Raw genomic sequence first — 25,265 nt, 5'->3', positions numbered from 1 at the left:
GAAAGCCACGGTTATGCAGCCCCAGAAGCACGACCCAGATTTTGTGCTTAAAAACATTTTCGTTCCATAATGGCGGGCGTGACCATGCAACCGTGAGAGTCACGGTTGAATACTCACCGGTGGCATGACCGTGGCTGCCTGTGCCCTTAGTTATTTTTATCTCTCTGTCATGCAGCAGAGAAGCATGCTTGTATGCTTACAACATCCATGTTCAGAAACCGACGCGGCTGCGGAAAATAACAAGGAAACCTGTGCCTCTGATATTTTTGTCCGCCGAGTAAAAAATACATGAAGGAGCAAAAGGCGTTCTTATTTAAATTTGTTTTGTTTCTATAACTGCAGCAAATTAACTTACAAGCCGTTCTTATAACCACAGCACAAGAAAATAAACAATCGATAACCGCCCGCCCTCCCCACCAATTGCTTGCTATTTCATCGCTCCACGTGCGGCCTTGTTTTTGAATGTTCAGCGATCCATTCTTCCTTCTCGACCCTTGTGCAACCCCACCCTTCTGCGTAGCTATTCAACCTATTTACCTGTAAAATTAATATTCATACATAAAAACAAAGCGAAATATTGCGGTCATCACTGTTTTTTGCTTACGTCCTGTTTAAGCTGCATTATTACCTTTTAATTTTTCTATTCGTACTGTTCTCCGGTACCAAAAAGTCTCCACTCAGACCTTTCCTTTTTGAAAATGGACTGCGCAGATTCCGTGCCTTGTCCCGGGCTTCCCTGTATGCATTCTGTGTGCCTGGCTTGTGTGATGTTTGATTCTGGCGTAGATGCAAGACTTTGGTAAATGCTCCCTGCTGTTAGTGGGGTCATTGGAGTTGCTGGCGTCTAACGTCTTCCTCCTGGGCTTGGAGTGCATTGTCCTGAGCCATTTGATGTCCCCGATGGTGTTGTCGGTGTTGTCGGCCATTTCATTGACCTTGCCCTCTTCTCCTGCTACGATTTCCTCTTTTCCTCTTCAATCCTCATCCTCTCCTGGACTTCTGGGTTATCCGGGCAGTTTGTTTTCCTGTGACCCTTTACTCCACAACGGCCGCACTTGGATGCGGCTTTGTTGCCTTTTCCTTTCTTCTCAGAACCAGCTTTGATTCGATCTCCTTTTTTCGTACCCTTTGAGCCACTCATGGGAGGGTTCTTGAGAGTTTCGGCAAGAATGCCTGTGTCTGGTTCCTCGGCAAGTGCCGCCATGACTTTTATTTTCATATCTACCGTACACTCACGCAACACACGGTATGCCTTCTCTTTTCTGCAAGCATTTGAACAGATATCCGACAACTCAGCGTAAGCGAGGCCGAATCTCATAGTTTCATCGTCTTGTATGGTCATGCTATCACCTTGACTTGTAGATAGAACTTTCAGACTCTCTGATAGATTCCTGGTCCATCTGGGGATGACAAAGGATTTTGGAAGTTGATCGATCATGCCTGTTTGATCCATCACCTTAAGCACATGGCAGCACTGAATGCCATCCCTACTCATTTTCTTGCACCTGCAACTGTATATTTCTTTTTGCTCATCCACATCTACCCTGAACTCAGACTTGTCAAATTCCTCGCCCGGATATGGTTTCCACACTTTTTCTCCAGGCTCAATAATCTTTTTTTGAAAATACTGCCTCCCCTTTGCCAGGTCAGAGCACTTGAAGTAAGTCTGGTTCCGTAGCTCCAGCTGGAATTTCCTGAAAATTTCATTCGTGTATACTTGACTTGCTTGTCTTTCAATCGGAAAACCCGTCTCTAGTGATGGCGCCTTCTCTTCTGTTCGATGTCTTTTCTTGTCAAGCGTGGCGAGGCAATTTTGCTGAATCGTGTGATACGCATTAACAAACCTTTTTATAGTGTCCTTGTGGTCAACATAATTCTTCCACATTGAATTCGTGCTCTCACTGCGAGTGGTTGTTGACGAGAAAGGATAGAAACAGTCCTTGAAGTAGGCCGGCACCCAAAAATTTCGGAGTTCCCATAGCGTGTTCAGGTGTTTGTTGCCTTCCGCCTTGTGCAGAGAAATTGCTGCTTTCCAGGCACGCTCAAACTCGTCTTGATCTAGTGAGTTTTTGATGATTCAAAATATATCATCAGACATCCCTAGGTGCTGCGCAAACACTGCTGCGTTATTTTCCTTCAGGTTCTTCCTAATATGCCACTAGCAGAACCTGTGCCTCGTCCTCGGAAGAGCTTCCTTTATTGCAGTCTTCATCGCCTGGTCCTAGTCTGTGATTATGTATTTCGGCTCTTTACCTCCCATTGCCTCGACAAACGTGCTTAGGAGCCACTTGAATGACCCTATTTTCTCATCCTTCAAAAGGCCTACTCCAAACAGGACGGTCGACCCGTGGTTGTCGACACCTATAATTGGTGCAAATGGCAAGCCATATATATTCGTAGAGAATTTTGTGTCAAAAGACACGAAATCTCCATATAGATCATAATTCATCTTACACAAGGAATCTGTCCAGAACAGGCTGCGCACTACATTGTTCTCTGTCTCTTCCACATGGTGGAATCCCGGCCTCCGCCTGTGCATATCAGCAAACATTTTCATGGTGTCTGCGATATCAGTGCCGCGCTCTCCAGCCCTGTCCTGGCATGCAATGTTGCTTATGTCAATCGTGTCGAACATAATTTCTCGCCTCGGTTTCCCCATGGCAGTAAAAATCTGCATAACCTTCCTTGGTTCTAACCTCGCCTTCTGCAGCACTTGTATAAAGAATTTCTCCTGAGGTGTCATCTTCTTATAGCATCTCATGAACTCCAGCATCCAATCAGATGGGTGAAGCTGGTGGTTGTGCTCTAAATGGACGTTCTTCAGGTACCATTTCCTCCTATCTGTATCCCTCTTGGCTGTTATTTGGACTGGGCAGCTTGTCCGGATCAAGCAGTTGCTCCTTCTCTCCTTAACATGTCTCTCAGTTGTTTTATTCTGCCCTTCCTTGGTGCACTGAAACACCTGCTTGTCAAGCTGCTGGTCATATGTCGATCTTCTGCTCGTTGATCGCTTGGCAGCAAAGCCAACCTTTCTAGCATATCTGCAGAAAAACAAAAAGCACTCATCCAATGATCCGAATACCATACCACCCTCTGGTTCGAGCGCTTCGGTGACCTCCTGAATCGTTGGGTATATGCCTTCTTTAAACATGTTGTCCATTTCTTTCTCTACAATGGTCGGCGGTGCCATGATGATTATGTCTACCGTGTCTTCGTTCGTCTGATCGCATTCACTTCTGACGACATCAGTCTCATCGCCAGCCACAGGTCCACTTACAGCGGAGCTGCTGCTGCTCTGTTGTTTGTCACACGCAGCAGCGTCGTTTCTGCATGGCACGGCCAAATCCATAAATGAGTCTGCCTCTCCAATGTTGCATTGTGCAATGCTGCCCCCTGTTTCTCCGACACTCGTGCAACCAAGGGACTGTGCTGCTTCTACCATGCAATCCGTGTTGGCGCTGTACGCTACTTGCTGCTGTGAATGTTGCGTTTCCTTCGAAATGGATGGAGAACTATGATATTTCTTGCCCTCATCTGTTATCCCCTCCGCCAAATCCTGAACACATGGCAAGAAACAGAATTAGGTGTCCAGAGCAGCATATGCATTTTTTTAATTTCTAAACAAAAGATTTATATGACTCATCAGGGCTCATTTGGAATACCAAAACCAGACCCGTGCCTCTTCACCGAGTATAAGCCGTACACCAGAAGCACTGTTCACATCATGAATGTGACCATGCTACACACACATCTGCACAAAGAGGCACAGATGTGCTTCTGTTTACACCATACAACCGGAGAGGCACAACAACATCCTATATAAAAGAACAACTGCACATACAGCCGTACAAGACGGACAGCCGTCCTCCTGTTTTCCACTTTACCCTGTTCTCCCATAAAACTGTTTGTGTGTTGAATTGAAAAAGCATAGTTCCAACGTCACCTTTGTTTTCCCATGCCTCTCTTGTCCAGCAAATCTTGGCGACAACCTCCGTGCATTGGTGATTTCGCTGACGATTTTGAATGCCATCGGAGATCCTTTGGAAGGACCCCTCATGTTGAACGCCACAGGTGATCCTTTCAAAGGACCTTGCCTTATGTTTTCATCGATTCGTGGACTACGGCGATACTTGCTTCCTTCCTCGTACACCTACGTGTGGAAGATACTGCAATTTAAATATACCAGACGAAAACAAAGAAAAAATTGCTCACAAAAAATATACATTTGCTTTAAATGTTGTTGCACGTTCGTATATGTTGTCACCTGTAGTGCTTTCTGATGCTGCTGTATGGTAGAGCTTATTGCTCCTATGTTTGATTTTGTCGCTGGACTCTTCTTGCTTGTGCAAACCGTACCGAATCCTTGAACACCAATGCTTTTGTTGCCAATGATCCTTCTGCTTACATCAAAGGAAATTTTGTTACCCTGCACCTCTTCATTATGACCGCCTACAAACGCTGGGCCGTCACAACGCCCGCTCTGCGCCTTTGTGGGCATCTGTGTCTTCAAACCAAAAAATAATTAGGGGCACGTGCGACTAAAACTTCCACGCACGTTAAAACCAGCGTTTGAAGTTTTCGTCGTTACCTGCACAATCTGCTTAGTGGAGTCTCTGCTGCTTAGAATGCTCCTCTTGGCAGGTGTCTGTTGCACACCATGCTCCTAGTTGGGGCGTTTGCCAAGAACTTGTATCTCACTCTTGACTGCAATTATTCCAGCCCGCATGGCATGTGCGTGTTTGACAGCATCTGCATCCTTGATCTTCTTGTCGTTTTGTAGTATTTTTTTTTCTTCCACCTCTCGATACTCAACTGCAGAGTAGATGCACAGGATAAACAAATATTACAGCATTCCTCCAGGATATATAAATCATTTTTGTTGTTGTTAATGATCTACTATTTGGTGTTCTCAGTGGTGACACCTTGACAGCAAACGTCGCAGAAATAAAAGACCAAACACTAATGTTCAACTGCCTTACTATTACCTGCCTCCCATAATCCTTGCCGATGTCGTTCAAAGACCGACCGTCTCTGTTGTCCTGACCAGATGACGCACTCTTGAACATCTGCCCCGAAAAAGAGATGTAATAAATATAAAGGTTATAAACCTGCAGTATCAGTGTTGAAACTTTTCGAAGTCGATATCAACAGAGATATATTTTTAGTTCTATATAATTAACATATATAAATATATACATACATTAATTTTTAATTAAACTACAACCTCAACCAAAGTGAGATCCTCTGATGCTAATTTGCTTGTGCAACACTTAACACAAAGATAACCATGAAACCTAACAAAAGTAATAACCTCGTATTACAAGGATGAGAGGATACAAAACAAAAAACATACTCAAATCAAAGCTACAGTGTAAAACTAAATAGTTTTATTCTATGAATCCCGACCACAACAAATTCATCAACGAATTGAATCTCGTGTCTCAGGAATCGCCACGCAAAAGGTGCGTTGATAAATTTTTTACTAACCTTTGATTGCCGAATCTTATGCGCTGATTGTTCGGAAGTCACACCTTTCTAAATTGTGGGGGGATCTGCTTCCCTGCAGTTTGTCAGCGATCCCCTTCAATGATAACGTCACTTTAACCATGCCAACTGCATGCTTGCGCCGTGGTTTTGCTAACTTGAGTTATATCTCCAGCCATGCAAAACTTAAGCACTCGTCTTAGCTAACCAATTAGAGACAGGTCAAATTATTTGTATAGATCCGCAATCTATAGCAGAGATCCAAAGGATTTACGTCCGTTTTTGCAAAGCAGTTACTAACTCAGAGTTAGAACCCATCTTAGCTAACCAACCTGTTGATGATGGTCTCACATGCAGTGCTAACAACTGTCTTACATAGCTGACCTGGTAACGATGACGTCTCATGACCTCTTATGTAGAGTTCGATGAGATGGACTCCACCCCATAGCTGTCGGAGACTCAGAGTCTGTCTGTCGATGGCACGGAGATTGTCACCCAAGATTTCATGGTTCATGACCAACTAGAGACAGAGAGACTAAGGATCGAGTTAAAACATGCAGCGCACAAAAAGCTTGTTGAGGAGTCGAGACAAAGAAGCAGCTTGCTGCCTCGAAGTAGGTGTTTTTTATCATGCATCTCGCGTGTGTCGTTGAAATTTCTTTGGAAATCAATGCCTCTCATTCTAGCTGCATTTTTAATCACGGCTTAAATATTTATCTCTGTTTTGCTGACTCGGCGTTTATATGTAAGCTTCTGCCAGAAAAGCATGTGGTTCAACAATACATTTGCTAAAGGTCATTTCTTATCTTTGTCCACAGAGCTGCTGCAATGGGTGAATACGAAGAAGAGTTCAGCACAAAACTTAGCTTCCAGAAATTCATTTCTGTCTGTGAAAAGCTAACAGAACCACAAAAACAGCTTGTCAGAGATATTGGTTTTGGATACCTTCTAGATTTGTGCTATCGCGAGCTTCCAAGGTGTTTCGTTCGCTGGCTTGTCCGCTATTTTGATTGCCCTTCTAGGTGTTTCATACTGCCTAGTGGATACATATTCCTTATCAACTCGTACACCGTGCACCGGATCTTAGGAATTCCACTGGGCGGGCAGATTATCCCTAGAAAATGCTCAGAAGCTTTCAGATGTCAGGTTAAGTCTGGAACTCGGTGTGCTGGGCACGCTCCAAACATCAGAGAGTTAACTGATCTCATAACCCCAGAGCTGACAGGAGAAGTGTTTCAACGGGTTTTCGTGATGTTTGCAACAACGGTATTTCTATGCCCAACGACATATGATTGCATTAGCCCCGACTATTTAGCCGCTCTAGAAGGACCAGCAAGTAACATGTCATCATATGATTGGTCCAATGCTGTCACAGAGAAACTGGTGACATCACTCCAGACCTTCAAGGACAAAGGATTCGCAGGCGCCCTGTGTGGCTGCCTCCTGATTCTAGTGGTTTGTTCACTAACTTGTACACTTATTTATACCCACAAGCAGCTACAAGAACATGATTAATTTTTACCTCTTCCCCACTTGCAGATAACGTATTTTGAGTACCTGGATACGAAGATTATGGACCTGGAACCTGACACTCCTGCAAGACTTGTCATGTGGGACACAGAGGCCATTAAGAATTATGCTAACATAGACAGCCTTTCAACAGAGGACGAAATTTTTGGGAAACACACGGTGAGTCAACTTTTCATCATTTTCCTTTGGCGAACTTTTCGACTCAACATAATGACTTAGCTGCCATGTATTAATTTGACTTGACTGTAATTCTTTCCTTCCACATGGCAGCTGAAAGACATTAGGCGCACGTCTTTCCAACCACCGCCTGGCTTTCAGGCGCCATTTTTCCAAATGAGTCCCATACTAGAAGCCTACATAGAAGAATTTGTGCCTCAAGAAAAACTTTGTTCCGTAAGTGATTTCCAGCTTCTGCACCTGATTTTATGTTTGAAATGATGTTCCCTAAGTTTTTACGAAACAGATACATGTCCTATTGTGTTCATCCAGACAGTTTCCTATAGTATGTTAGCTGTGCTTTTGTGTTAAAACCAGAAGTGCTTCCTATAGGACATTAGCTCTGCTTTTGTGTTAAAACCAGAAGTGCTTCCTATAGTACGTTAGTTGTGCTTTTGTGTTAAATATAAAAGTGCTTCCTATAGTACCTTAGCTGTGCCTTTATGTTAAAACCAGAAGTGCTTCCTACAGGACGTTAGCCGTACTTTTGTGTTAAATATAGAAGTGCTTCCTATAGTACGTTAGTTGTGCTTTTGTGTTAAATATAAAAGTGCTTCCTATAGGACGTTATCTGTGACTTTGTGTTAAAACCAGAAGTGCTTCCTATAGGACGTTATCTGTGCTTTTGTGTTAAAACCAGAACTGCTTCCTATAATACGTTAGACGTGCTTTTGTGTTAAATATAGAAGTGCTTCCTATAGTACGTTAACTGTGCATTTGTGTTAGATATACAAGTGCCTCCTATAGTACGTTAGCTGTGCTTTGGTGTTAAAACTAGAAGTGCTTCCTATAATACGTTAGCCGTGCCTTTGAGTTAAAACTAACAGTGCTTTCTATAGTACGTTAGCTGTGCTTTTGTGTTAAAACTAGAAGTGCTTTTATATAATACGTTACCCGTGCCTTTGCATTAAAACTAACAGTGCTTCCTATAGTACGTTAGCTGTGCTTTTGTGTTAAAACTAGAAGTGCTTCCTATAATACATTAGCTGTGCCTTTGCGTTAAATATAGAAGTGCTCCCTATAGTACGTTACATGTGCTTTTGTGTTAAAACTACAGGTACTTCCTATAGAACGTTAATTGTGCCTTTGTGTTAAATATAGAAGTGCTCCCTATAGTACGTCATCTGTGCCTTTTGTGTTAAAACTACAAGTGCTTCCTATAGTACGTTAACTGTGCCTTTGTGTTAAATATAGAAGTGTTTCCTATAGTACGTTAGATGTGCCTTTGTGTTAAATTTAGCACTGCTTCCCTACGACGGTAGATCAACCATGCTTCGTAAGGTAGGTCGACTGTGCTCTTTCAAGGAATGTGTTCACCATGATTCATGGACTTTGTTAGCCGCGCTTCCCGCAACACACCATGTGTCCTTCTGCGCACATTATTCCATGCCCTTTCTGCAATTATTGACACAACGTACAGTAGTTCACAAGATATTTTTCATTTTCGGTATTAATAACTTCTTTTCATTCTCGGTGTTAATAAATCTTTCAATTCCAGGCCAAGATGAAAATTGCCAAAGTTATCAATGAAATGTACACAGAACTTTTCTCGCGGTTTCAACCAGTTCTTGAGCAGAAATTGGAGAAGCTCCTTTCACTTGGTAGGGATCTTAGTGCAAAAGAAACCAAGACCAGAGACCAGGGCGTTTATTGTAACTTGCAACAGGACAACTCAAATGAAAAAGAAACTTTTTCATCACTCCCTTCAACATATTCTACGCTTCCAAGTTCTAGCACGACAAGCAGTCAAAGTTCTTCCAGCAGTGGCTCAACCAGTGTCCTTCACGCCACATCATACTCCCTGGAAAATTTAAAGGGTTGCTGCGATACCCCTGACCCAGAATCCCAGAATCCGTACGACAAAGAGCAGTCTCAAATTCGTCTATCTTCACACCTAAAATCATCAACCCAGATTAAGTTGCTACTAGAAGTGAACAGGATCGACCACAACAAAGAGGACATTGATGAACAAGCCAAGATTCATCTGGACAAAGTGCATAACCATCTGCACAACTGCCTTGATGGCTTGCCGGTCCATGAGCCCTTCGTGTCAACATCCAAGATGCTGGAGAGCAGGGCAATTATAATGACAGGTGAAAATTCATCCGAGTGTTCTGTACCGATAGAAACCCAAAATTCTGCTAGAGGATCTGCAGACCACAACTCTCTGACAAGCCCACTAGAAAAACTCTTGGAGGAAACAACAAAACCTACTGCAACAGAAACATCAGCCTCGCACTCTGCGGTTGACAAACAATTGCTGACTGATCCAATCTCAACAGATACACTTGGAGCACCTGTTTATCACATTGGGAAAACGTCACCAACTACTGCACGGTCTAGTGGTTTTGATAGCGCTCACAACAACTCTTCAACCAACACAAAGAGCCTCACTGTATCCCAGCCTGCACAAAAATCAAACAATGTCACTGGACAACGTTCTTCTTCGCTGCAGGAAGATAAGGTCCATCTTGTTTCAACTTTGAGTGACGAGAAGAACATTGCTGAAACAGAACGCACAAGAGCTACTTCCTCCCTTGCTCGTACAGTAGAAGTCCCCAGTGATTCTGCCAGCGGTTCTGGCTCAGTACTGGACACGGGAAAAGCAATTCCATCCACTAGTGATGCTCCACTGGTTGCTGCACCATCTGTCAATGCAGAAGACAATAACATTGCAGAAGAACATGAACAGTGTATGAAGCAACCACCTATTGATCCCACAGACAGCGTCCCTATTACCACAAGCGCACAACCGCCAGAACCGGAACCACAAATGGCAGCTCACAAGAGGTCCTTAAAGCAGTCAGAAGATCCAGGTAACAAGAGTACAGCGCCTCCTATGAAAAGAGTTAGGATACTGGAGCCTCCACATAATTCAACAGAAACTGCAAACAACCAGTCTCTACAAGCTGACAACCACAGAGGCCTCCTTAATTGTGGATTCATTGATGATGATCAAATATGGTCTGACCCATCTATCTATGAACAACTTGACAGAGTCATTGAACAAAAAAAGAAACAACCCTTTCATAACCAAGTAGCATCACAACAATGCCAACCTGATACTGTCTCACACTTGGCCAAGAATTCAAGCTCGTCAGCTAGATCTTCCCTTTCTAACTATCCAGAGCCACCTATACCCAGCAGATCAGGATCAATGTCAGGCGGTAGCCACCTCACACAGGCCTTTGATACGTCATACTCTACAGGTTTAACTCAAACTGTCTTGTCCCAAAGTTTACCAGCAACTCCCTTGTCCCAACACTACAACCAACCAGCTCCTAGTATCAAAAACCACTTCTACCAACATCCTGGTGCTCAGAATAACGGCGGTTCAAACAAAAGCCAGCGCTCACCATATGCGATGAACAACCAAAGTCACAAGCAGTACCAGCAACAAACCACTGTCCGTGATGCCCACTACCCCCAACACAATGATGCTCAGAATAACAGCACTACACGGTGCCAACAACGCCAACCTCAAGAGCAGAACAATCAGCAACCACACAGAGGCGGGTCTAATGGGCAAAGTTACAGTGCCTTGCAACAACAGTTCAACAGCATGCAGTATTCCGGCCATCCTCTCCAGCATTTTCCAACAGATATTCCTTCAAGCTCAACCGGTGATCCAACTGTCAGAACATTAGAACTGCGCATGCAGCACCAACCACAACGCCTAATGTTCCAAAGAAACAACAATTATAATGAGGGTCGTCTGCAAATTAGTAATGGTCAATTGAACTCCGGTGGTCATGTCTTCCAGCCTCATCAACATCATTCTGAGCTAGAACAGACTCGATTCACTGACCAAGGGAATGACCATCAAGATCACTGCCAACTTTTGGAAATAAGAGATTCCACAAACGAGGAGAAAGAAGTGTATGAAACAATCATCGACAATACGCCAGGTATCAAGCAAAATGATAGGTAATGAATTCGTTGTTCCTGTTACAGTAAAGTTTTGGTCCCTTCGTTTACTAATGCAATATATTCTGCCTGAAGCTATCATATTCAAGTGTTTCGGCTCGATTCTTCTACTGTTGAAATTGAATACTAATCATTTCCTCTTATGTTAAAAAAGAAAATCTTACGATTTAAAATTCATTTGTTTTTTTTTGACAGCAAGAGGATATTCTCCGTCGATCGACGTTGGGCCGATCATCGAACTTTAGGTTTGTCAATGAAGGTATACGGATATATCAACTCATTCGTGGTCGATGCTTACTCAGCGTTGCTGATGAAAGAACAATTCTACGCAACGCCAGCATTTGTGCACAAGCATATAATGTACATGGACGCTTCTGTAAGTTCTTGCTTCTCATAAATAATAATAACAAACCACATTTACTACTACTACCACACTCAGTGACACAGCTTCAATTTTCTGCAGGATAAATTTAAAGTTCTAGGAGCAAGCACAGAACTACTCAAGGAACACATTGTGGAAAAAACTATTGGGTACAGGCTGCCCAACAAATGTAACATCGTGAGTTCACCCTACTCACTCTATCTGCCCAGTGTTCGTCTTTGATTCTACAAGTTTTTCTTGTTACAATGATATTATTCCCTGTTAATTGTTTTAGGTCTTAATACCTGTGAGAAAGGATCCACATTTTATCTACCTCATCATCGTGAATCTTGCAATGCGTCGCTTCGAAATTCTGTGTCCTTATATCAATTGCGACGGTATAAAGGAACACTCGGACATTGTCATCGAAAACTTCAAGAGAGCTTACCATTCTGCTTACAACAACTATCCTCACACCATGGCCTCCTTTCATGTCAAACCTGTGCAGAGTGTATGTAACTCAGACAGAGAGTAAGTTTCTTTTAACTGTAGCTCTACCTCATTTAAACCATGCATCTTTTTGTTCCACTACACATCCCATACCTACTGTTCACCTTCTAATCACAGACATTAATGCTCTCAATTTTCAGGGATGACAGTGCTATTTACACCATGCATTTGATGCCGCTCATTAATTTGAATAATAATTCATTTTTATCAATAATGTAAGTTCACTCTCATTGACAACACATCAACATACGTTCATCCAAGCCAGCTGAACATTAAGTTTTACAATAAATTTTATTAATTTGCACGGTTATGTGTTTGCAGATCCATGTGAAACCGATGAGAGAACAACTAACTTACAAAATGATAACATCCAACCACAACACAGGCCATGTATTTGAGGCACTGAGCATCGTCCTCGACAAGCACAATATCCGGCGCGAAAGAAGAAGAGTTGGAAGAAGATGACTACTGCTTAAATGTGCCTTAATTTAGCTGGAGCCATCCGAACATTGTTTCAGCCAGCCATATCGACTCATATGTAATCACAACAATGTTTCACCTATTTTTGTGTCCGTCCAAGATATCTGCTATGGATCCCGTTAAACACAGCTGTGCGTTCAAATGGTCAAGTCTTAAATTCCTGAACAGCAAACATTTACAAATAAGAATCATATTTTTTCCAAAAGTTCTAAACATGATATTCAACACATCACTTCCTTGCACTAGAACACCACTCACTTCAATAAGACATAATAAAAGAAACAATTGAAACACAGAGGAAAAACACTATCAATTCGTAAGCATCTGACGAAGGAGCTAAATGACTCACCTCCAGTAATCCGGGTCACAGAGGCACTGTCGTGCCTCTTATCCACGTAGAACGTGCCTCTCTTACCACGGACAACTAAGCTGACACACACAAGTGCGCCACCAGTTAACACAGGACCGTCCCCTCTCGACAGCTTAACACCGGTCCCTCTCCAAGCCAAATGAGTCATGGAAGCACGACCGTGGCTCAAGTTAACGAAAGAAGAACCATCCTCTGTGATAGACGACTAAACTGAAAAAATACCAAAACAGAAGAACGACCGTGACTTCAACTGTAAAAGGTCCGTGACCTCACAAGTTTCAACGACGAGTCTCTCTCAGCAAATAAGTGAAAGCAAACGTTTCGAAAGAAAGGCACGACCATGCCTTTGAGTAACATCGTAGACGTGCCTCTCCGAGCGAACGTGTAAGAGAAAGCATTTGCGAACAACAGACAGAACTCTGACTCAACATAACATAGCACATGCCTCCACTAACTAGACAGACGTGACTTCACTAGCAGACTAACTAGAAATATTACAGAACATACAACCATGACAGTGACTCATACTAACATAACGCAGTGCCTCTCCGAATTTAATACCCAAAGGAAGGATAACGCCTCTACCAAACATACGACAATGCATCCAATGCCTTCACGGCCATGCCTTTCAAAATCAAAGTACCACCACAATAATAGAAACACAGAAACGCAACCGTCGATAACACAATACTCCCACAGCAAGTATCACACTGGATTACCGTGCCTAAAACAGACAACATATACTGAAACAGACAACATATATTGAAACAGACAGCAAAGTGAGAAAATCTGAAGAATCTTAAACACACTAAAGCTCTGCATAAAAACATTTCAAACACACAACCACAACCATATATTCAATATAAAAACAACCGTGCCAAACACAGTACAAACACAAAGCAAAAGTAAAGCCCCTACCTGTCAGTGAAGAAGCTAGCAAACTAATAAGACCAGAGCGTGCCTTGCCTAAAACAAAAACAATGCCTCCCTGAACAGACGACTGTGCGCTGCCTAGAATCACGAAAGTGCACATCTGAGTGCTCCCCTTAATACATCTCATCTTATACCAACTCGTAGCAACAAATCATAGAGGAAAATATTCTTGAAGGCACCCAATCAAGAAAAACATAATGGAACGAAAATAAACTTAAATTTCCAAACTAGTCAACTCCATCCGGTTCAAAATAAAACAACCACAATTACAAATTCATCAGTCTATGTAATATTACCCCATACAATAACTATCAAATAACCAATTCATCACACAATCCATCTTGCCAGCACTTCCACCTGGACTACTCCTCAGAAACGTCCTCGCCATCTGAGATCAGGAAGACAGCGACGATGCAGGATGTCCCTCATCGACAGAAACCGGCGGTATAGCTCATAGCTCACATACCCTTCCTAAAGGAAAATCAAATGAAAACATGAATATACAAAAAAACAAGTACTGTTCTAGCAACAAAGGCAGAAACTAACGAAAATGAAATCTTCACTTACAGTAGCTCCATATTTCAGGTGATCAAAAGTAAGTGGCTTCCAATCCCAGTAGTGACGAAGAAGTTCTGGAAAAGATGACTCCAGCTTCGAATAAGATTCGTCAATGATGGCTCCTGCTAAGTCCTCCATGGAGTCCCTTTCTTCGCCGCCTTTGATCATAAACTTCTCTTGGATGTCGATGTGGTACCCTTCTGGAATTCTGATGAAATCTTGAAAAAGAGCATCTCTAATATTCCTGACGCCCACACTAGAGAAAGTTATACCTCTATTCTCAAGGAAATCCTTCAGGGCAGGGCACTCCGTCCTGGCCCTGCAGAAGTGATAGAGCAAAACATGATTCCGCATAGCCAGTTGCATGACAGCGACTTTTCTACGCCCGTAACAATCCTTTCGCGTGAACTCCATGCCGAGACCAACAAACTTGTGCTTCTCCTCGCGCAACCAGTCCTCGTACAAGCCAATGATCTCCTCCACCTTGCCAGGCTCGTTGGTGTACCACACGTCGAGCTTCGTGTTACCATCGGCAACTATAGGATGGTACTCGGTGGTGTTCAAAAAGTCGTCCATGGCAACGAGCAGCAAGGTGCCAATGGAGATTCCTAAGACCCTGCGACAAGGTTGGGGAGTGGCGAGGAGGGTGGGAACTGACTGATGTTCTGTGGCTACAATACGACGTGAAGACCTCACAAACACGGCCAGTATTTAACCTTGGCGAGGGACCTTTGAGTTACAATGCGCATTAACGTGTGAACTAGGAACAGCGAATAGACGGTTGTGCTTCCGAAGCTCATAAAACCATGCACTTCGTAAAGTCACGGCTGTGCACAAATATTTGATGCCGTGGAGAAATCGAGGAGCCTCTAACTTTATTTTACGGTAACTGACACACTGAATAGTCACATCGAACAGCCGGCACATCGGTCATCAATTCCTCCTTTGAACAAAGACCACCAACGGAAGAATCCAATGAAGCAAACAAACAGCCAGCCGTACACCTTAGATCCGAAGGCCAAAACTCATCCGTGCCTCATCTAGCTAGATTCACAACATCTGTCCCTCGATAGTCAAGGCTGGTTTCAGGTGAGGCCCGGGTATGCAGGCACAAGACGCACATACGTGTCTATCAGGCACGGGTATGCAGGCACACGACACACATACATGTCTATTCCACAGGCACGGGTATCACCACAGGCACGTAGAGATACAGGCAGCAACTCGCCGGAAACACGTGAATGCAGGCAACAAAGGCACGGAAACGTAGCCTCTACAGGCACGTGCTTCGGCTTGGCAAGGCACGAATACGGCCTTGCAATTAACATTCTCGAGCCACGGCTAGACACCCTCTGCGTACAGACATGGAATTGCAGCTTCTCCGACGCACAAGCACGGTTTTCGAATTGGCATTCTCGAGGCACAGATACAAATCCTCTGCATAAAAATCCTCTGGATGCAAAAAAGAGAGGTGGCAGAGGCATCGGTAAGAACACTCTGTTCGAGAGGCACGGTTGCAAACTCTCAAGAGGGACAGCCATGTGACACCGCAGACACATAGACACGTGACGTGTATCACATGAGGATACATCAAATACAAGCAGCGAATCAACGGTAGAAGTGAAAGAGCCACAGTTTTAAAGTGTCTAGAGGCACGGGCGTGTAGAAGCACAGGCACGACGAGTCACAGCCACCGCATCCCCTCACGGACAGGCATCTGGCACCACAGGCACGTAGAGTCACAGCCAGCGTGTCTCCTGAGACAAGCGAATGCAGGTACAGGACGCACGGAACTGCAGCGTATACAGGCACGGAATTGCGACTTTTGTCGCACAGGTACGGCTTTCGAATTGGCGTTCTCGAGGCACGGGTACAAACCACCTGGACGCACAAAAGAGTGGTGGCAGAGGCACGGTTGTGTAGTCTGAAGAGAAACTGCCGTGTGACACCACCACATAGAGACATCGCGTGTGTCACGTGAGGTACATGAATAGCGGAAAAGAAGCCACGGAAGTGAAGCCTCCACAGACACGGATGCGGGCTTCTAGAGGCACGGTCCCGAAGAACACAAAGACAGGAAACTGAAAATGTTGCCTCGTACGTTACCAGACGTGCCTCTCTTGTGCGAATGTGTAAAACACAACAATACAAACACAAACAAACAGCGGTGAATATAAGCCAAACAAAAAACACGCTTCTCCCAAACAATACATATGCGTCCCCTCACGGACGGGCGTCTGGCACCAAAGGCACGTAGAGTCACAGCCAGCATGACGCCTGAGACACGCAAATGCACGTACAGGAGAAACCGAATTAAAGCGTATACAGGCACGGAATTGCGGCTTCTCATAGTTATCGAAGCACGGGTACAAACAACCTGGACGCACAAAAGAGTGGTGGCAAAGGCACGGTTGTGTAGTGTCAAGAGGAACTGCCGTGTGAAACCAGCACGTTACAGACATGGCGTGTGTCACGGATGTACATGCATAGACGGAAAGAAGCCACGGAAGTGAAGCCTGAACATACATGGATGCCCGGATTCTCGAGGCACGGTCCTAAAGCACACAAAGACACGAAACTAAAATGTTGCCTCGTACGTTAGCAGACGTGCCTCTCTTGTGCGAACGTGTAAAAGACAACAATACAAACACAAACAAACGGCACTGAATAAAAGCCAAACACAAAACGCGCTTCTCCCAAACAATACATATGCGCCACTTCAACAGGTTCTCTAAATATACATGAACTCGCGCAAACGTCAACAATGAACTTGTAACATGAAAAAACATAAGAAATTATATTCACATAACATGAGACGGTACTCCATAGGATTGAACTAAAAGTACTCATTAATTATACAAAAAAAGAAATGAAAGTCTTCCAGGAGTCCATTCTGCTCAGACCACCGGGACCATTCTACTCAATTGGAGTTCTGCTCAAAAGCATCAACGGCGTCCGGGGTCGGGAAGACAACGAGGATGCATCATGTCCTTCATAGACAGAACTCGGCGGTAGAGCTCGTAGCTGACATACCCATCCTAAAATAAAAAGCGGATGAGAATGAAGATATACGTAAAGGGGAAAAAGTACTATTGTTGCAATAAAACAAAAATATAAAGACGAAATTTTCACTTACAATTGCCGCATATTTCAGGTGTTCAAGGGAAAGCGGCTTCCATTCCCAGTAGTCATGCAGACCTTGTGGAAAAGACGACTTCATACTCAAGTAAGATTTGTTTATGACGGCTCCTGCCAAATCTGCCATTGAATCCCTTAGATTGCCTCCTTTGATCATGAGCTCCTCTTGAAGGTCGATGTGACACTCTCTTGGGATTTTGAGGTAACTGTTTGCGAGAACATCCCTATCGTTCCTGACGTCGACACTAGCGAAAATTATACCTTTGTTCCGAAGGAAATCCTTCAGAGCAGCGCACTCCGTCCTGGCCTTGCACAAGTGATAAACAAGAACATGCTTGCGCATCGCCAGTTGCATAACGGCAACTTTTCTACTACGATCAAAATAATCCTCTCGTGTGTACTCCAGATCAAGACCAACAAACTTGTACCTGTCCTCACGCAGCCATTCCTCATAGAGAGTAAGAATCTCCTCCACCTTGTGGGGCTCATTGGTGTACAACACATCGAGCTTGGTATTACCATCAGCATCTATAAAGAGACGCTCAGTAGTGTTCCTGAAGTCGTCCATGGAACCGAGGCTGAGACGACAATGGAGTTTGACTGTGCTTCTCGTACGAGGCGAGGATGACGGGAGCTACCTGCACTTCTCTGGAGGGAATAAGACGCGATAACCTCCAGGAATAGACCACTACTTAACCTTTGGGGAGAGACGACTCAGTTACCATGCGCCCATTTAATTGCTAAGGAAACGGTGAATGGACGATTGTGCTTCTGCAGCTCGTGAAACCATGCACTTCAAAACTCACGACTGCCACGCTGTAATCGAGGAGCCTCTAGGTTAACTCTGGCACGGTATCTGGCACAATAAATACTAACAATAAATAGCCATCCCATCGGTCACCAGCACATCTTTTGACCGAGAGAACAATGCGAAGAGACAAACGAGATGACCCTGTCGTACAAATACTACACTGGGAGTGAACAAAAATAGAAGCACGGTTCGCCAGAACAAAAGCCACACGCGTGCATCCACTTTGGTTAAAGACAAACCTCACTAACATCAACGCACCATGTCTGCGTACCACCAGAAACATTGACAAAACAAAAGCACGTCCATGCTTCTGACATACATATAACCGTGGGCTATCATACATATTCCCGCCTGAAGCCAGCGTACATAAAAACAGTGACTCCCCTGGGTTAACGACTGCCTGAAAAAAATTGCAATACCAAAGTCACGAACCGTGACTCGATTTCAGATGCAAACGTGCCTCTCATTAGCAACCAACATGCCTCCCGTCAATTTGCATCCCCCAACATATCGACCATGCCTCTCCTGTTACAACGACCGTGCATCTAATAACATCATCACTGGTCCTCTCGTAAAGAAACACCCAACCATATCTGATTAAACATGTGATTAAAAAAACACAGAAGCACGAGCATGCTTTTCAGCATGTATAACCGTGCCTCACAGAAAGTATGTGAGGCAGGATAGGCACGTAAAAGACTCCGCTCGGAGGCAGCACAGCTGGACAACTATAATGGGAGGCAGCTGGACGAGTCAAACATCTTGTGTCCCCATAACACCTCGGAATGCACGCACACCATGTACAACCAGCATTCATTCCATTTCGCAGAATAAAAAATAAAACAAGAAGCACTCATTACTACTCTTGCTCTCTCCCGTCTCCTTTATATTTCAATAAGCTCCGACTCCCTCAGCCACAACACAACTCATTTGCCTTCTCCGTCGCCTGCTTCTAGGGTTCGTGCTTCTTCTCCGTCTCCTGCTTCTAGGGTTCGTGCTTCTAACCCGCACACAATCGATTAATTTCTAAGCCATACTTCTCTCGTAGATTGCTGGCCATGGGTGCTTGCCCTAAGCTTCCCATCACAACCCATCTGCCTTATCCGTCCGCCTACTTCTAGGGTTCGTGCTTCTTCCCCGCACACAGTCTCATTTCAAACAAGTTATTGTAGAGTTTTTATTGGGTCTCTTGATTAACTTCCAAGCCGTGCTTCTCTCGTAGATTTTGCTAGCCGTGTGCGCTTGCCCTAAGCTTCCCCTACCCAAATCTCCGTTCGTCAACCCTCGTTCTTCTTCTGTCCCAGGTAAAAAGCATATGCGTAAGCAGCATGCTCCGATCCGTATTTACGTTTTACGTTTAGGTTTTTCATTTGATAGTTATTGAAGCATCAGATCCGGTACAACGACTTCATTCTCTAAAGGAATATAAAAACCATTTGAAAATCTAAACAAGTGTTATAAACTCTGTCATACTGCTTTTCTCGAAGGAGTAGATGAGAAGATTTATGGTAAATTTGTAGTTGTTGCCTGCCTTCAATATGGCTAACATATTTGAAGCTAGTCGTTGTCTACCTTCCACGTTGAAGCTTGTTTTTAAATTGTTATGATATTCTTGTTTTCTTAACATAGTTTTTCTGAATTATTTAGGTATGATTTGCCCTACCTGCCGCCAACCAGGCGGCCCTTGCGAACCACACCCTGAAGTTCTCCAGGAGTTTGAGGTTATTCTTGATGAAAATTGCTGGAGCCGCATGGTTAGTAAGCATCACTAACAAATTAGTTGCTTACAACACAGTAAAAATCGTCACTGTCACTCATACCCCCTTGCACCTACACTAGGTTCCCCTGCTGCCACTTCTTCGCAACTGCCTTGTGTTTTCATTTTCCATTAGTTTGCTTGCCTATGCCCTGATTAATATAGTCCATTAGTTTTGCCTGCCTATGCCTTGATTACTATAATGCATCTTCAGTTCTAATTAAAATTAGTCAACATATGCCAAAAATCTGTGTCCATTAATTTATAATACAATTATGTTGTTATCTGTAATTCTTATCAAAAATTCATATCCAATTTAAGAAAACTTTTAACATTAATAGTACGCGAGTTCAAATTTATACTTACAGGTTGTTATTTGCACTATTTTTTCCAGTATGTACCTTGTAATGTCAGAGCTTTTCTCGCTGAATACATTGAAGAGAAGAAGAAAGAAGCAAGAAAATTGCGTAAACAGCAGGTAGAGCCAGCCCTTCTTACACATGAAGGAAGGTCTTACAATGCTTTGTTTAAGCATAGGGCGAACTACACAAAGTTCTGCGGTGGTGAGTGGAACATCTTTGCGGCTGATTATGAACTTCGTGCTGGAGACCGAATAGAATTTGAACTACCAGACGAGGGTCTCAATCTCGAAATACAAACATATCGAGATAACAAAAGGCTGCTTCCATTACCCCACGTTGGTAGGTATTTAATATTACAAACATTACAAACTTATCTTCTTTCGTTATATTTTTATATTACAAACTTATCTTCTTTCGCTGTAATTTTATATGCATGAATCGAACTGAATAATATTAACCCCGTGTTGGATATAACTTTATCTAACTTTAAAAGCTTTTTCTTTTTCTAGCTCTCGACGATCTTTCTTCTGACGATTTCGACCATGTTCACTGTTGTGTCTACTCTAAGGATATTGAGCTTACCTACGACCAGACACGATTCTTTCTACAACGCCTTTTCGGAGATACTTTCATCCGTTGCCGTCCATTTGTCCATGTCTTGACTCACACTAACACCAAAGACTACGTCATGGTTGGTTACAACTGTCCTTGTTAAAATACCAAACGTATTTTGCTCATATGTAATATAAACAATACTGACGTAATATTGCTTATATGTAAAATTATAAAGAACCTATTTATTCAAACCTAAAACAACAAAACTTCCGTTGTTCTCTTAATATGTTGTTTTACCTGTTTACACACAAACCTGAACATGCCAGGAACTATATTACTTCCAATATGGAATTTCTTAATGTTTGTGCACTCACCATATTCAGACATTCTTTTATTTATTGTCCAAGTGACAAATCAACGGTTTTAATTTCTATTTAATTTCGATTTTCTTCTAGAAAATTCCGAGGAGCGTTGTCTCAACACTGAAGAGATGGGTGGACATGCCAACCAATGGCAGGGTAACCCTTGAAGCTCCTGATGAACCTACACATGTCATCACTCCTTCATCGTACTACATCTCCAAAAACGAAGGCAGGATGGTAATAGAAAAGTCTTCTTTCAGAGACTTCATATCAGCTGCATCCTTCGTTGAAAAGAACGTTGTTCTAATCACTTTCAAAGAGCGCCATGACCGTTCTGTGTCCATCATCATTCAGCGCATTATGTAGATTCCGTCGGAACCAACACCTAAAATGGAAGCAAACAGTGTATCTCCTATAATGTTTGACGCTCGTTTCATGATGATGCCTCTAGGAGCAAAACACTGATTACTATAAGTTTGCTAGTTAGGATGGTAGAGTAATTTAATTATTATGGACCATGTGCTTGCTTGAACTATCGGAATAATCTTTTGCAACTTATGTAGCTCTTACGGACACTCAACTTGCTGTTTCAACCATCGGAATGATCCTTTGAAACAAATGATGTTTGAACTATCGAAATGATTCATTCGAATAGTTCTTATCCTTTGAAAAGTTCACAATTCAAAAAACCAAAAAACAAAAAGATTCATTTTCAAAAATCAAACGAAACAAGAATCAATTTGTGATTCAAAACCTCTACCAATGCCATGTTATCAAACTTATTCAAACCATCTAGTGAAACATATCTCATTTAAAAACCAAACAGGACTCCGTTTTCAAGTCCAAACTATATTTACTTCAACTTTTCCTAAACACACACTTGTGCACCGAATAACATAAAAACCGTGCCTCCCTAACCAAGGAAGATTATTAATTGAAAAAAACGTTTTCACAACAAAGGCACGACCATGCATCTGCTGAGTGTTCTACCGTTTACACGACTACTTTCATAGCCAAAGATGGATCACGCAGGCAGCACACAACGAATAAAAAAATTCAATGAAAAAGACAAGTGAAAATCTAAAAAACAGATAAAACAAACCCCTGTTTCCGAAATTCTACGCCTGGAACCGCCGCGTGACTAGCAACTGCTCTTTGGCGGTTTCCTTTTTTGCACGACAAATTAACCCTTTCACTTTTCCGACTCCATTTCATCCTCTTTCTCGAAAGTTTCTTGCCAGCCGCAGTTCACCACCGCACACCTCCAGCCATGGACGACGGGAAACTAACAACACTCACCGAACACATCACTACCCACGGTACAACCGTGCTTGAGGTGGTGTACACCAACGACCCAAGGACCGTGGAGCGGATCATCAAAAAGTACGAAGAATGGCTAAAGGAGGAGAAGAACAAGTTCGTCGGCCTTGACCTCGAGTACACACGTAAGAGCAGTTACATACGACAAGGGATCGCCGTCGTCCAACTTGCCATGCGCGAGCATGTCCTTGTATACCACTACTGCAGATCCGAGCGCTCCCTGGCGTTAGTTGACTTCCTGCAACGGAAAGCGGTAACTTTCACTAGCGTCGACACCAGGAACGACAAGACCATGCTTGCCCGTGCATGGATCAAAATTCCAGACGAGCACCACGTCGACATCCAGAGGCTATTCTGCATCAAGGGTGGTGGAGAAAGGGACTCCATGGCTGACCTTGCAGCGGCCATCATCGACCCCTCATACAAGAACATGAAGAAATCATTCCCAAAGGAGAAGCACCAGTTCTGGGAGTGGAAGCCACTTTCCCCGATACACGTTGAGTACGCGGCAAAGGACGGGTATGTTAGCTACGAGTTGTACAATCCTAATCATCAAGAACGGGCTACGTCACCTCCACCAACAACCAATGAAAGAAAGACTCCGCCCACGTAAGAGCAATGACGAGGGATCTTCCAGCGGCTGGAAGCGCCGGAAGGGAAATAGTGGTTGGTAAATTGCGAGAAAATGGATCTCTACATTAAACTAGTAGGAACTACTATTATCATAATTTAGATTGTATGAACCTATGTTGTAAATATGTTTGTTGTTGCTCAAAGATGTTGTGTCTATTGTATTACTATTTTACGTTTGAACTTTGAACACAGTGGTGTGCTCATGTACAAATGCATACTACGTTTTGCATGTCTAAATGCAATTAGCAAGTTATGTCCCAGTACTGAGCAAGCATATATTGTATCCATGATTATAGAACGAGAGATATCTCACACGATATTGTATTATAATTTTCATACTCAACCTTTACAAGATGCATCGTGCATTTACAAGAATATGTGATGATATCGTTGTAAACTTTCAGTACAATGCTTATTAAACATTGGCGTGAACAATTCATAAATATTGCAGAAGATCATTCGGTACACAGTCACAAGCGACGAGAACTTTGTTACTTTAACCACATTGAAAAAAAATCCTTGCCTCCATTGAGCATCCTTGCTATTGCACACAGGTTCCTCTCCGTACACCAGTTCTGCACGATGCCACAAGACTACACTACTGTGTGCAACTGACCTATGTACAAGCGTGACTCACTAAGTGTCTACTCAATCCATGCCTGTGGTGCCACGCACCTGTGAACCTAGAGACTACACACCTGTGCATCATTAACCGAGCCCCTCTAACCAGATATTCGGACCGATGCCTCTACTGCCGTACATCCGTGCCTCTAGAATCTTGACAGCAGGAAGAGGGTTCAAAACCGTGCCTCCACACAACCGTGCTTGTACTGACTGCACTTTCGTGCCTCTGTTTGCTGGATCAACGTGACTCACATGAAACCCACAGTAACTCTACGTGCTCCGCACGCGTGATCGCCAATGCAACTTTGGTGCTGCACAGACGTGTCTCTCAGTATACCCGTACCTCCACAACCGTGCTTGTACTGACTATAATTCCATGCCTCCGTTTTGCTCAATCCACGTGCCTCACATAAAACCAACAGTAACTCTACGTACTACACACACACGTGCCTCTCGCATGAAACCCATAGTATCTCGCCCGTACAACTTTGGCGCTGCACACACGTACCTCTCAGTATACCCGTGCCTCCTCACCACCGTGTCTGCACTGATTTCAATTCCGTGCCTTCATTTGCTTAATCCACGTGCCTCACATAAAAGAGATGCACAGCCGTGCCTCAGAGTAAACAACACACGTGCCTCTACTGTATTGATAACTATGACCCCAATTAAATAACATTCGTCCAAAAAAACATCTTTAAAAGAGATGTACAGCCATACCTCTTCTACAAACATACAACATCAATGAACACTTAGGTTCATATCGTTTCATGTATCTAGACAACATTAAACTGTAGCATAGATTTTTAAACAAAATCCATTTATGTTCAAAGGCTATAACTAACATCACTGCGGCAGAAGATTGAAGATAACAACAAGCCTCCCATCACGCTCTTTGAAAGTTATCAGCACCAAGCTGTTTACTTCAATAGACGATGCCTGGAGAAAATCACTGAAACCTTCCTGTTTGAACACCATTCTACTACCCAAGCCAATGAAGTAGGAGCAAGTAGTGCTCACATATATATCATCTGTTGGGGAACGTAGTAATTTCAAAAAAAAATCCTACGCACACGCCAGATCATGGTGATGCATAGCAACGAGAGGGGAGAGTGTTGTCCACGTACCCTCGTAGACCGATAGCGGAAGCGTTAATACAACGCGGTTGATGTAGTCGTACGTCTTCACGATCCGACCGATCAAGTACCGAACGCACGGCACCTCCGAGTTCAGCACACGATCAGCTCGATGACGTCCCTTGAACTCCGATCCAGCCGAGTGTTGAGGGAGAGTTTCGTCAGCACGATGGCGTGGTGACAATGATGATGTTCTACC

At 43.4% G+C, this 25,265-nt stretch overlaps 1 pseudogene; it reads right to left on the bottom strand.

The window, feature by feature from the left end:
* Positions 1–844: 844 nt before the first annotated feature.
* Positions 845–5,066, bottom strand: LOC123076429 (uncharacterized; annotated as a pseudogene).
* Between the last annotated feature and the right edge of the window lie 20,199 nt (positions 5,067–25,265).

This window comes from Triticum aestivum, chromosome 3D, assembly GCF_018294505.1.
Source record: "Triticum aestivum cultivar Chinese Spring chromosome 3D, IWGSC CS RefSeq v2.1, whole genome shotgun sequence".
NCBI classification, from domain to species: Eukaryota; Viridiplantae; Streptophyta; class Magnoliopsida; order Poales; family Poaceae; genus Triticum; species Triticum aestivum.
Note: the sequence above shows the minus strand (reverse complement) of the source record. Positions and strands in the feature narration are given on the sequence as shown.